Genomic DNA, 14,178 nt, shown 5'->3' on the forward strand with positions numbered 1-14,178 from the left:
CTGTTCCTTGACAGGTACAAGACCTAATTGAAAAAGAGTTTACCCAAATATTAAGTATTCTGAACAGTCAAGTAAAGATAAGAAGGAAAGTATTAAAGGATTAAGGGCAAACAGAAAATGAAGATGAGGGCAGGAAAAAGAAAATTAAAATAGCAAGGAAGTGAGACTCTGAAAAATGGCATTTGTGAGGGACAAATGAAATTATCCTTAAGTCTATCTATCATAGAGTACAATTTCTGCAGTGTTTAAGACAAGCCCTTCTCCTGCTCTGTGGTGACAGGTTTTACCCAAGTGTTTCTCATTCTGAAAGGTGCTAGTTAGCTCTTATATTTCTATGCTGTTCACCAGTGTTATTAGCAGCTGTCCAAGACAGCCATGTAAAATGTGAGTGCATCATTTTCCTATGGAAAGAACAATGCAGGTGGCTTTGAACCATGCTCTACAGCAAAAATATTTTAAAAAAAATAAAAGACAGAATTCAGACTACTGCAAATGGTACTTACATTTCCATTTCTTACTCCCTTTTCACCATTGATGTAAACATCTTTAAAACGTACTTATTTCCAAAAGCCTCTTCCCTTCATTTTCAAAAGAAAGCATGTTTTCAAATTCTTGGAACGGCTTTATAGCAAACCCTGGACTTCCTCAATTAAACCATCCATTCAGCCCAAATGGCAGCCATTGCCAGTTGCTGGGCTCTAGACAGCAAAGCATTGCCACTCTTTGAGATTAGCCAGGAAATAGCAGGCATATTGTCAGATGGAATATTACACCATTTTGGCCCCCAAAAGGGATGTTAAGAGCATGCTGTTCAAGAAAGAAGACAATCAGCTTTAGTAAGGAACTCACAAACACTGCCCGTTTGGGACTGAAATGTGTTCCCCAAAAATTTGCATGTTGAAGCCCTGTTATGGTTTGACTGTATCCCCCAAAATTCATGTGTTGGAAACTTAAATACCCAATGCAACAGTGTTGACAGGTAGAACCTGCAAGAAGTGATCAAGTCATGAGGGCTCTACCCTCATGAATAAATTGATATCATTATCATGGGAGTGGATTTTTTGTAAAAGTGAGTTTGGCCCCTCTTGCTCTCTTGTGTGCTCTCTTGCCATGTGATACCTTCTGTCATGTTACAGTGCAGCAAGAAGGCCCTCACCAGATGCAGGCCCCTTGACCTTGAACTTCCCAGCCTCCAGAACTATAAGAAATCAATCTTTATTCATTATAAATTACCCAGTCTATGGGAATCTGTTATAGTGGCACAAAATAGGCTAAGATAAGCCCTAACCTCCAATGTGGCTGCATTTGGAGATAGGGTCTTTAAGGAGGTAATTAAGGTTAAATTAAGTCAAAATGATGGGCCCTAATTCTGCAGGACTAGTATCCTTATAAGAAGAAGAAGAGAGCCCAGAGATCTTTCTTTTTCTCTCTCAACACTTGGAGAAAAGATCATGTGAGGACACAAGAAGGCACCCATCTATAAGCCAGGAAGAAAGATCTCATCAGAAACCAAATTTCCAGCACCTTAATCTTAGATTTCTAGCCTCCAGAACCATGAGAAAACAAATTTATCCTGTGTAAGCCACCAAGTCTGTTGTATTTTGTTATGACAGCCCTGGAAGATTACCCCAAATGCAAAGAAACTTATCTTTCTTTTCAATAGAGAGGTCCAAAGTAGATACCATTACCATTGTATATTTGAGAATATTGCCCATTTCCTGAAAATCAAAGCCTCTCCAGTAGCCTACCTACTAAATACTTATAGGGCATATGTAGCAACTGTGAGTATGCCAGTGACTGCCAAAGTGTGGACCCTAGACCAACAATATCAGCATCACCTGAGAATCTTAGAAATACAGATTCACAGTCCCCACCCAAGAACTAACTACTGAATCAGAAATCCTGGGGTTGTGGCCCAGCAATCTGTATCTTACCCTGTCCTCCAGGTGATTCTGATGCTTACTAAAGTAAAAGCAACTGCTGCATGCAATGTTGCTTTTAAATCCCATTTAAGCACAGAAAACATTATCGTGATTTAGGTATAACCCACTTGGCCAGAGCAAATAATTTCAACTCTACTGTCTTCAATATTACTGCTTTACAGCAATGTTGTCACAAAACCTTTTGAGTATCTGATGACAAACCTTGGAGAATCTAGGAAGAAAATGCAAAAATGCATACACGCAGAATTTTCCATTAATTTCAGGGGGATCCTAAACACACCTGAAGCCTGTCCATCCACCCCAGGAAAGGAGCATCTGCTTTATCTTTTTCCAGGCATTTTGATCTGATTTTCGTAGTAATCTGCAAAGTCAACAGGATGGGTATTACTATTTATAAAAGAAGACTTTGAAGTTCAGAAACCTAAGGGTCTTGCCCTAAATCTCACATCTAGTCATAAGCAGAGAGAGCGCCTATCTAGGGCTCTGCTCCTTCTTCGAACTCTTTGCTTTATATTTCTCTCCTCCTCCTGACCCCTCCCTGATTTAGGATGCTATTGGTAGAAACTATAGCAATTGGCCTGATTTGGAAAACAAAACAGAAATGTTTTGCCGAGACCAGCTCAGTCATGGAGACCCTAACCCAGTGTGTGAGAAATTAAAGACACACACACAGAAATATGGTGTGTGGAGTGGGAAATCAGGGGTCTCACAGACTTCAGAGCTGAGAGCACCAAATGGAGATTTACCCACATGTTTATTGACAGCAAGCCAGTGATAAGCATTGTTTCTGTTGATTATAGATTTACTAAAAGTTTTCCTTACGGGAAATAAAGGGATGGGCTGAAATAAAGGGATGGGTTTGGCTAGTTATCTGCAGTAGGAGCATGTCCTTAAGGCATAGATCGCTCACGCTATTGTTTGCGGCTTAAGAACGCCTTAAGCGGTTTTCCACCCTGGGTGGGCCAGGTGTTCCTTGCCCTAATTCTGATAAACCGACAACCTTCCAGCGTGGGCGTCATGGCCATCAGGAGCACGTCACAGTGCTGCAAAGATTTTGTTTATGGCCAGTTTATGGCCAGATTTGGGGACTGTTTCCAACAATGTTTTGTTACTTGGGAGTAAAAGCACATTGTTTCCCCTGAAATATAAAGAAAGTGGAAAGCAAACTTTCAGATACCCCTTGGTAAATGGTTGGGGGATGCAGAATAGGTCATTCAATGCAGTTTTTCCTGAAGCCTCATTTCCTGAAGCCTCATGTCTCTAGATAACTAAACCAGTCAATGAGTCAAATTCAGCTAATTACAAAGAAATCAACCGTATGGGCTGTCGAAGACTGAAAGTTTCAATTTTCTACTTTCTACTTATCTATTTGTTACGTTGGCCTAATATAAATCCTTAGTACTGAGGAGTATCTTCAATTTTATAAACATTTATCTGTCAGCCACTGTGTACAAAGCACTGTGAGCACTAGACGAGGATATCAAGAGGTATAAGGTATTGTCTCTGCTCTCAGGAAACGTAGAAATAGTGAGTGAACTTAAGAGTGAATAAAGATGCCATCTGACTAGGTAGGTCTTGATGCATTATCAGCATGACAGCAAGGATCCAGAAAGAACCTAACTTCTTGCCCATGTATTCCTGACTATAATCAAATACTCCATGTTGCCTTGACCCCTGGACCTCTCAGCTTGCTGCATCCTAGGATTAGACTTCTGGTCTCCACAAGGAGGATACAGAAGCCTCTGCATCAAAGACAGAAAGCTGCCCCAGCTGCTGGAGTCTCTTCACTCAGCCACTATAGGCGTCTCTGTGTTCACACGACTTTTTGATAGCCCCCAATCTCTGCAATCTGAGTAGCCCCTAAACTGTCTGTTTGCCTGTCTCAGACCATCCTCTCGAACCTGCTCGGCAACATTCTGTAGCTGTGTTTCTCACTCTTTCTTTCTCTCTTCCCTCCTTCCCAACTTCCCTCCCTCCCTCTCTCTCTTTCTCCTGTACCATCAATTTTTCACTCTCAGTCATATCATTCTCATCACAATATGACATACTTTACCATCTCCCATCTTTAAAAATTCTCTCTTGACCTCATATGTTCCCTAGAACTACCACCCCATTCTCTACTTCTCTTAACAGCAAAATTCAACAAGTTCTAACCATTCTGTCTCCTCTCATTCTCTTTTGAATCTGCCTCCTCAGTCAGGATTTAAACCCTAATGCTCCACAGAAGCCATCTTGTCAAAGCTATCAACTGTTTCCATAATGCAGAATCCCATGGTCACTTCCCAGTCCTCACCTTATTCCACACATCTCCTCCTCTCTGAAACACTTTCTTCACTTAGCACCAAGTCACCCTCTTTAGTTTCCTTTTACTTCACTGGTTGCTCCTCATCAGTCTCCTTTGCTTGTTCCTTCTTGCATTTCAAACACTCAGACATTGGCACGTTGCAGCATTCAGTCTTTGAACTTCTCGTCTATCAACATTCACGTCCTGGGTGATCTCATCCAGGTCTATGTCTCTAAATAGCATACATATGCTGTTTTCTCCTAAATGTTTATCTCTACACCTTCCCTTCTCCCTTGACTCCCAGCTACTTATTCAACTTCTTACTTGGCATCTCCATTGGGCTATCTCATAACTTTCTCAAGCTTAACATACTCAAAATGAAATTATTGATTTCTAACCCACTGCCACCTTACTTACTCCTTACGTACCCTTACTTACTCCTCCCATTGTCTTCGCCTTCTCAGTAAATATCAACTCCATTCTTCCAGTTGCTCAGGCCAAAAGCTTTGCTGTCACCTTCAACCCCTCCCCCTTTTTTATGTACTACTCTTACTAATTTATCAGCAAATTATCTCAGATTGGCTTTCGAGATTTATCCAAGATCCAGCAACTTCTTATCATTTCCACTGTTACCACCTAGTTAAAACTATCTGGATTATTGTAAAATTGTCACATTTATTCCAATAGCCTCCTAATGTATCTCCTAGCTTTCACTCTTGCTGTGTATTCCTAACACTGTTATCAAAGGGAAACATAAGGCTTATTATGTCACTACTCTGCTTAGATTTCTCTAACGATTTTCTATCTTGTTCAAAGGAAAAGCCAAAAACCTTACTGATAAAATCGTAAGAAAGAGAAAATATATTTGCTTTTCATTAAGTTGAAATGGATCATCATAAAGGTCTTCATCCTCATTGTCATCACACTGAGTTTGCTGAGGAGGAAGAGGAAGAGAAAAGGTTGGTCTTGCCGCCTCAGGGGTGGCAGAGGTGGAAAAAAATCCGTGTGGAAGTGGACCTGCATGGTTCCAACTCATGTTGTTTAAGGGTCAACTGTACAGCTATTATTATATAGTAAAGGCATCATAACATTTCAAGAAATCAAGTCCTCTAGCACTCAGTCCAATTCTTTTCCTCAAACAGAACAAAATATTAATCTCCACTATTATTGAGTCAGCGATCAATCCTGAAATCCAATTTTTCAATCTTTTTCAAGACTATGGCTTAAAACAGTGTGACTCCAAATTATAATACTGAGGATATCCAAGTTGCTTTCTAAGTTTGGTACAGGACTGAGAACTTAATTGCTGCTTTCCGAGAAGGAAATGGGAAAACTAGAGAGGGAAAAATGGACCCTTCTAAGATGATGGAATGAACACTCTCAAACACACTAATGTGGATGCACTAAACTCCTAGATATTTGAAAACTACTTTTGAAAACATGAATATATATTTTTAAGGCCTGTCACACTCCTCAGAACAATAGAAACTATGCTCAGAAGGAAAGTAGGAAACTACTTCAGTTGTGTCTATTAATAAACTTCAGGATTGAGCACAAAACGCCCTCCCACATAGTAAACACAGCCAATTTCTCATGAAATTTAGAGGACAAGAAGTTAAAAAGACAATGGCACCTGCAAACTAACGTAAGGAAGTTAGTAAACATGTCCACATCCTACTTAAAGCCTCTCCATGGTTCTCCATCACTCCAAAGACAAAACTTACACTCCCTGTGGCATTTATACCCTTCCAGGTGAGGCCTCTCTACCTGCAGCTCCATCATCATCTTCGTCACTGTACTCTTCACACCCTAAGTGCCAGCCTCCAGGCCTTCACGTATGCTGTTTCCTCTGCCTGGGACATCCTTGGAGAAAACAAAAATGAATATACATCTTGTGTGAGCTCTGGCAGAAGCAAGATGAGCTTTTTAAGGTGAGGAGATTATTTGAAGAAGGGGAAACTGTGCTTATAGCTTGGAGTAAAAGAACTCCACATTTGACAATCAAACCATTTAGCAAATTATGGCACTTAAGGCTTATTTAAAATACACAAAAGTAGAAATTGATTGCCATGACGCAAAATATAGGGTAATTCAAAGAGAATTGAACGCTTTTAAAATTATATTGTTCAACCAGCCAGATGATAGAAACATGTAGTTTGCAAGTAAATTGTGTCAAGAGCCTGGTTTCGCCGTCCTCTTCCTTACAGCCATGAGGACATAAAGGACTGCAATAAGGTTGCCATTTTACCCTCTAGCTAAAAAGGTGATGTGCTAAAATGTGCTTGGAATGAACTGGACTGCAGGATTAATGTATGCCTTGTGACATGAAGGGTATACCTTCTTGAAAATTTGTAAATTATAAAAATGACTGTCATGGTTCCTTTATAAATTGGTTCTGACCAAATTTTATTGCACAACCTTGTTACTGAGTAACACATTTTTGAAAGAGTGTCATTCTTTTTGAATGACTACACATACGCTCATGCATATATATGGACTGAAAGAAGCTATGAAAAAAATAATAGTTTTGTAGTTAGCAGGGTTTTAAATTTATTTAAATCCTTGGTTTTTCATTGTCATAGTAAAATCCTCTTTCTAATATAAGCCACGGACCTAAGTCCTGCTATAAACTAGCTATATAATTTGGGGCAAGTCGCTTAAGCTCTCTTAGCTTCATTTAGAAAATTGAGATCATAATTATGATCTCACAAGACTGATATGAGGATTAAATGATATATTTTGTTTTAAAGTACCTCATAAACTATAAGGCATGATACCAAAATAAATTATTACTATCATAGTATTAATATGCAACTGTTCTCTAATGTCATCTCCTTAGAAAGAGGCCCTTCCTGATATCCCTATCTAAAATAACGCAACCCCCCATCGAAAAAAATTCACCTCCATACCCTTATCAGCTTTGCTTTTCTCATAGCACTTCTCACTCCCAGAAATTATTATTTTTAATTAGTTTAGATGTTTATTGTTGTTTACCACTAGAATATAAACTTCTTGAGGGCAGGAGTTTTGCCAATTGCTGGGTCCCTAGCTCCTAAGAAAGCTTCCAGCACAAAATGGACACTCAGTATGTTTCTGTAGGAGGAAGGAAAGGAGGGGGCAAGATGGAGCAGTTATACTTCCAAAGACACTTCTAAATCAAGTATCTTCAACACTTATGTATATGCAGGTGTAATTTTCTAATCTCATCAAGAAGAGATTAATAAGAATGGCAAAGAAGAGTAAGAGCATAGTAGATAAACTAGAAGGAATTAACTGGGCAGCTCTGATTTAATTTACCCCCAATCATCAGAATTCAGTACTGAATTCAAAAGAAAAGTATATAGTTTATTTAAGTGAAATAATTTTAGTGTTATCTCCTGTAGCACAAATTTATCCCCTTATCAGAAAAGGGAGAACTGTGAACTCTACTCTTAAGTTGTTGCTTTGTACAACCGCCTGATCCTGATACCCTTTTCTACTAGTCTAAGTGTTTGTGTTTGCTCATTCCTCTCTAGCGGATTTTAAAATCCAAATCACTGCAATAACTCACTTTTTATTGTTCTCTTGCTCAGCTTCAACACATGTACAGTAGTAGTGTTCACTCTTCAGGGGGATAATGGCATTTTTGGAGATTTTACTGTAGTCATTACTCTTGCTTCTTTATTAAGAGACTTGACTTTAATCTTCTGCTTTAGCTATGTGGTTTATCTTATGAATATTAATATACAACCCAAAGGGATCTATCCAGTGAATATGAATTAGAGGGAGCTTTTTTTAATACTGAAGAAAGAGAAAGCCATTTGCTGGTATGCACATCTTTCTGGGGTGTACGAGCTCTAATTTAATCAGCATGTAGTCATCATGTACGCCAACAGCACTCCAGGCCACGAAGTAATTGAAATGATTCAAGCTTGTTTAATAAAGTAATTTCAATTATAGCAGGAGTTGAGTCAGAAAATGTCAGCTGTACAAAGTTTATGCTGCCTGGAATCAGCAATAGGGCACCAAATGCTCATATAGAAAATACCACTGTGGGAACAAGTTGTACTTTTTTAGGCTTTGAAATATCTTTGTTCATGTGAGATAAACTTATCTAGAGTGATCTACTAGTCAAGAAGGCCAAATTTAATTTTGTCCTGAGAAACAGTGTAAAGAAATGTACTTATATCCAAGAACTTTGAACTGAAGGGGTCATAAAGTCCATGCTGTTTTCTCTAATATAATTAGCAACTGACACTTCACCACAGTCTCCACCACTCCCTAATGTCTAAAGCCAAGTCATCATTTATGTTTGGAGCCTCTGATGACAGAATACATCTCTACATCCTTTCCTTTAAAATGCTGGAAAGGAAATTCCAGAGGTTTTCAGTAGCAAATATGAATGCATAATAGGCATATTCAAAATCATTTTTCCATCACCAGTTAATGCAAATCATTCCAACAATCCTCAACATGGTCCTGTCAGTCTGCCATAAACAATGAATTTTAACTCTTTTTCTGTTCACTTTCATTCCTTTCCTCTCATGTATAATTTGCTTTATCCTTCTAGCCAGTACCTCTCTGCACATACTTTACTCATTCAAAGGCCTGAGTCGTCCCACTACCCCAAAATACTTAATCCCCAAATTAGTATTTTATTATTGTTCTTCTTCTTTTATTTACCTTTTTCTTTGACTCAGAGAATTCTTTGTACATACAGAAGGCTTGCTTAGTTACTACCATGCCAGCATCTAGTGCTATTCCTTGCCCGTAACTATTGAGTAGAGAGCAAGTTGGAGCATCTGTTTGCAATTCACAATCATATAACCCAGAAGGTCTTCTTAAATCTTTTTTATTTCAGTTCATCTGTTCTCCTCCAAGCAATACCTTGATCACACTTAGTTTAGGTCAATTTTATTAATGTAAACAATAATCTATTTTAGATATGAAGAAATAGTTGCCTCAAAAGATTATAGGACTCTTGCTGGTTTCATCAACATTAGCACTGTTGGAAACATCCTTTGGTCTAGTTCTGGGACTCAACATCCACGGACATCAGAGAGGGCTGTTATTATGCCAAATAAAGGTAATTAATATCTGTTCTAAAAATACACCATTTTATCCTTCCTTGGGGACTTCTACTAATCAGACATGCAGTGAGATAATTCATGTCTAATGAATGTTTCATATATATGTGGGATCATACAGCATGGCCATCTAACATCTAACTAGAGCATGTAGGGAAAGTAAATATAATTTGGCTATATTTTTGACAAATGCAAAATTCCCTCTGAAGCTGAGTATCAGGATTCTCAAGTGAAATTTCTTCATACGAGTTTGAGCCATTTGGTCTTTCCTATAAAAACATTTCCAAACACATATTGGAAGCTCATGGGATTAAGTAAGTTAATATAAAAACATTTGCTTCCTGCACAACTTTTAGTTTAACCTTTCTTTAAAAATCCTGCTTCCTATCCCTCATTGATCTGCTCTGAACCCAGTTAATAATACTCTCAGTTAAAAACTACAAAGAATAAAACCTTCATGGTTTATATAGTGCCTTCCCTTTATCATCCTCAAAGGAGTGTGTAAATGCAAGATCATTATGACATTATGAGTCCAACTTTATAGATGGGGAACTTGAGACTCAGGGTGAGGATAAACAGCATAGCCAAGGTCAGATTGAGTTTGAAAGAACCCAGTCCTCCTAAATTTTAATTTGCCTTATTACCCAGAAGGCTATGCTGCTGCTTTAGTAAGGAAAATGTGCTTTTATAAGTATTCACACTAAACTTTCTCTGATTAGCACTTTAGAAAAAAGAGAAGTGAGCCTCTCTCGGGTCCTCGCTTCCAAGACGACAAAGAAGAGAAGGAACAATGATGGAGCCAAAAAGAGCTGCGGCCACGTGCAGCCTTTTGACTGCACAAACTGCGTTCAATGTGTGCCCAAAGACAAGGTCATTAAGTTCCCTATTCAAGGCATAGTAGAGGCCACCACTGTCAGGGACATTTCCAAAGCAAGGATCTTCGCTGCTCATGTGCGTCTCAAACTGTCAGGAGCTCCATTACTGTGTGGCTACAGCAAGGTATTCAGGAATGAATCTCCTGAAGCCAGCAGGACTGAACACCGTCTCATCCAGATTTAGAGCTGCTACTGCTACCTCACAATGTCCACCAAGGCCCATGTAAGGAGCTGAGTGAGTCCTTAAAGACTGAAGAAAACTATCCTCTGAAAAAAAATCAAATGGAAATCATGCTTAAAAAGAAAGACAAAAAGAAGTGAGAAATTAAAGGTTTGAATTCTTTTGGAGTGAAATGCTTGTGACAATGGTATTCTTTGCTTAAATACTCTAATTTTTATATCATTTCAGAAGAAATTCCTTTATATTCAGAGGATTTTTGATGTGCTGAGCTAATGATACCAACTCCTTACTGAATAACATTATCTACTTCTGCTTTTTTTATGGCTGTGGAGAGGAGAATACATTTTTTTAACATGACATGAAAAGCTTCTAAGGGGTAATAGTTGAATTCAGAATAAAAATGCAGACAAACTGCTAACATTGTGAACAGATAAGTCACGTAAAAAGAGTCTTTTCAACGTGAATCTTTCCAAAAGAGAAAATCCCACAAAATTAAAAAGTAAAACAAAATTGTTTCATTTCTGATTCGATTGTCCCCAAAGTTCTATGAAGTGTGTAGAATGGGTACCCTGCCCAGTTCTTCTGGGACAACTGAGGAGACAGAGAAAGCAGCATGACGGGGGGCACTCACAGAGGTGCGGGGAGACAGTGCCAGCCTCTCCTGTCTTCCATCTGGCTTCTCAGAGTTCACGGGAATTCACTGAGGCCTGGGGAGGTCTTCATCCAGTTTCTCCAGCTGCAGGTAATATTAGGTCCCACGCAGTCCAACGCAACATGAAATACTGCTTTAAAGATGACATTTCAATATCAGCCAGTTCTCTGCTGTTCCATAAGCAGACATGCTGTCGGATGAAGTCATGGACACAGAGGCTTTATCATCTCTAATAGTGATGAAGGATTTATCATCATCATAATGATGGAGAATAAAAGTAAGTTCTGTAATTTCCTGCAATTTACATTTGTTATGATTTGAAGACACATCATCTGATAATCTACAGACTACTCTGAGTAATAATCACATTCCTCAAGCCACCACCTTCATCTGCTCACAGCAGAAAACTCCAACTTCTGCTTCGGAGAAAATAAAGTCAATGACATCCAATTACAATTTTTTTCTACTCATCATTTCCCATACACACTCTACACACAATCATGTAAACTATATCTGCATCCACATCAGTCATACTTCTTACTCTCCCTGTGGGTGGAAACATTTTTCTTCCTTTGACCAGAGGAGCACTGAAGCCTGTCTTTCTGACTAATGTGAGCCCCAGCACAGCACAGCTGCCTCACAGAAAAGTGGCCAGTTTTCCACATGGGTCCTGGCCCCCTTACTCCTCATTGGGCAAGGCCTCTAGACCTGGCCCCCTAGCACAACCACCTTGCCCCTGCCTAAACACTTCACTTGGTGGTGGCTCTACATTTCTCTGGGGAGGAAATTCCAGAGACAACCAACAGACCCACTCCCATTGCAGCTGCAGTGGTACCAGCCTTACTGCCCTCAGGCTGGGGAAGGGACAAAAGGCCTCACAGCAGCCATAACACAGAGTGGAGCCCAGTCTGTCTTCCCTGTGAGCCCTCACCCACTACTCTTCATCAGACTGCAGAGCAGCTGCCCCACCCCAGCAGCTGAGCGTTCCCACTGCTAGTGGCTCTGGTTCCCTGGAGTGGAGTTTCCAGAGGCAACTGACAGCCGCCTGCCACTGCCACTGCCAATGCCATTGCCACTGCAGCAGTTCCGCCCTTGCTGCCCTTAGGGAAGGAACAAAGAGCCTGAGGGCTTTACTTGTGCCTCCAGCACACCACAGTCACCATAAGGGAAAGAGCTCAGTCTCTCTTCCCCGTGTGAATCTGACCCCCTGCTCTTCACCAAGCAGAGCCGCCAGCTCAGGCCCACAGCACAGCTGTCCCACTCCCTGGCTGAACGTTCCCATTGGCTGCAGATCTGCACTTCTCTGGAGTGGAGCTCCCAGAAGCAACTGACAGTCCCTCTGCCACTGCCACCGTGGTGGTACTGCCCTTGCTGCCCTCAGACTGGGAAGGAGCAAAGGCACTGAGTGCTTTACTTACACTTCCAGCATGCCACAGTCTCCCTAAGGAAAAGGGACTCGTCTAACTTCCCCTCACCCTTCTGCTCATCACTAGGCAGGGCCCCCTGACTTAGGCCCGAAGTGCAGCTGCCCAACCCTTGGCAGAATGCTCTGATTGGTAGTGGCCCTGCATTTCTCTGGGGTGGACCCCCAAGAGAGAAGTGAAAGGTCCTCTGCCATTGCTACTGCCAAGGTCCCTGTCCTTGCTGACCCCAAGTTGAGGAGGGAACATAAAGCCTGAGCTCACCCCAGAACTGAGGGAATTTGTTACCACCAGATCTGCCTTACAAGAGGTCTTTAAGAGAGTATTAAATATGGAAGCAAAAGACCATTACAGGCCACCACAAAAACACACTTAAGTAGATAGACCACTGACACTATAAAGTCTGCACAACAACCAGCTAACAACATAACAGGATCAAATCCACACATAACAATATTAATCTTGAATGTAAACAGGCTAAATGCCCCAATTAAAAGGCAGAGTGGCAAGTTGGTGACCTGAACTCAATATTTGACCAAATGGATCCAATAAACATCTACAGTGCTCTACATCCAAAAACATACATTCTTGTCCTCTGCACATGGCACATACTCTAAAATTAATCTCACAATTGGCCATAAAACATTCTCATAAAATTTTTAAAAAAATGAAACCATACCAACCACACTCTTAGACCACCACACAATAAAAATATAAATCAATACCAAGAAGATTGCTCAAAACCATACAATTATGTGAAAATTAAACAATCTGCTTTTGAATGACTTCTGGGTAAACAATGAAATTAAGGCAGAAATCAAGAAATTCTTTGAAATTAATAAAAACAAAGATACAACATACCAAAATATCTGGGACACAGCTAAGACAGTGTTAGGAAGAAAGTTTATAGCACTAAACACCCACATCAAACATTTAGAAAGTTCTGAAGTTCATAACCTAACATCACACCTTGAAGAGCTAGAAAAACAAGAGCAAACCAACCTCAAAGCTAGCAGAAGACAAGAAATAACCAAAATCAGAGCTGATCTCAAGGAAATTGAGACAGAAAAATCATATAAAAAGTAAACATAACCAGAAGTTGGCTCTTGAAAAGAATAAATAAGACTGCTAGCAAGATTGATGAAGAATAAAAGAGAGAAGATCCAAATAAACACAATCAGAAATGACAAAGGGGACATTACCACTGACCCCTTTAAATAAATACAAAATACCTTCAGAGACTATTATGAACATTGCTATGCACACAAACTAGAAAACCCAGAAGAAATGGATAAATTACTGGAAACATACAACTTCCCAAGCCTGAACCAGGAAGAAATTCAAACTGAACAGACCAGTAACGACTTCCAAAATTAAATCAGTAATAAAAAGCCTACCAACCAGAAAAAGCTCAAGTCCAGAAGGATTCACAACCAAATTGTACCAGAGGTACAAAGAAGAGCTAGCACCATTCCTACTGAAACTATTCCAAAAAATTAAGGAGAATGGATTCCTCTCTAACTCGTTCTGTAAGGCCAGCATCACCCAAAACCTGGCAAAGACAGAACAAAAACATAAAACTTTAGGCCAATATTCTTCATGAACATAGATGTAAAATACTAGTGAACTGAATCCAGCAGCACATCCAAAAGCTAATCCACCACAATCAAGTAGGCTTTATCCCTGGGATACAAGGTTGGTTCAACATATGCAGATTAATAAATGAGATTCATCACATAAACTGAACTAAAAATGA

The 14,178-nt window shown here is 39.8% G+C and overlaps 1 long non-coding RNA gene across 1 annotated transcript; it reads right to left on the reverse strand.

Moving 5' to 3' along the window:
• Window positions 1-508: 508 nt before the first annotated feature.
• Window positions 509-11,171, reverse strand: LOC134731530 (uncharacterized). The gene is made up of 3 exons (XR_010113878.1): window positions 10,981-11,171; window positions 2,145-2,304; window positions 509-807 (listed from the first exon to the last, which is right to left on the reverse strand). It is a non-coding gene; the product is annotated as an uncharacterized lncRNA (long non-coding RNA).
• Window positions 11,172-14,178: the final 3,007 nt, after the last annotated feature.

Source organism: Symphalangus syndactylus, chromosome 10 (assembly GCF_028878055.3).
Source record: "Symphalangus syndactylus isolate Jambi chromosome 10, NHGRI_mSymSyn1-v2.1_pri, whole genome shotgun sequence".
Taxonomy (NCBI): Eukaryota; Metazoa; Chordata; class Mammalia; order Primates; family Hylobatidae; genus Symphalangus; species Symphalangus syndactylus.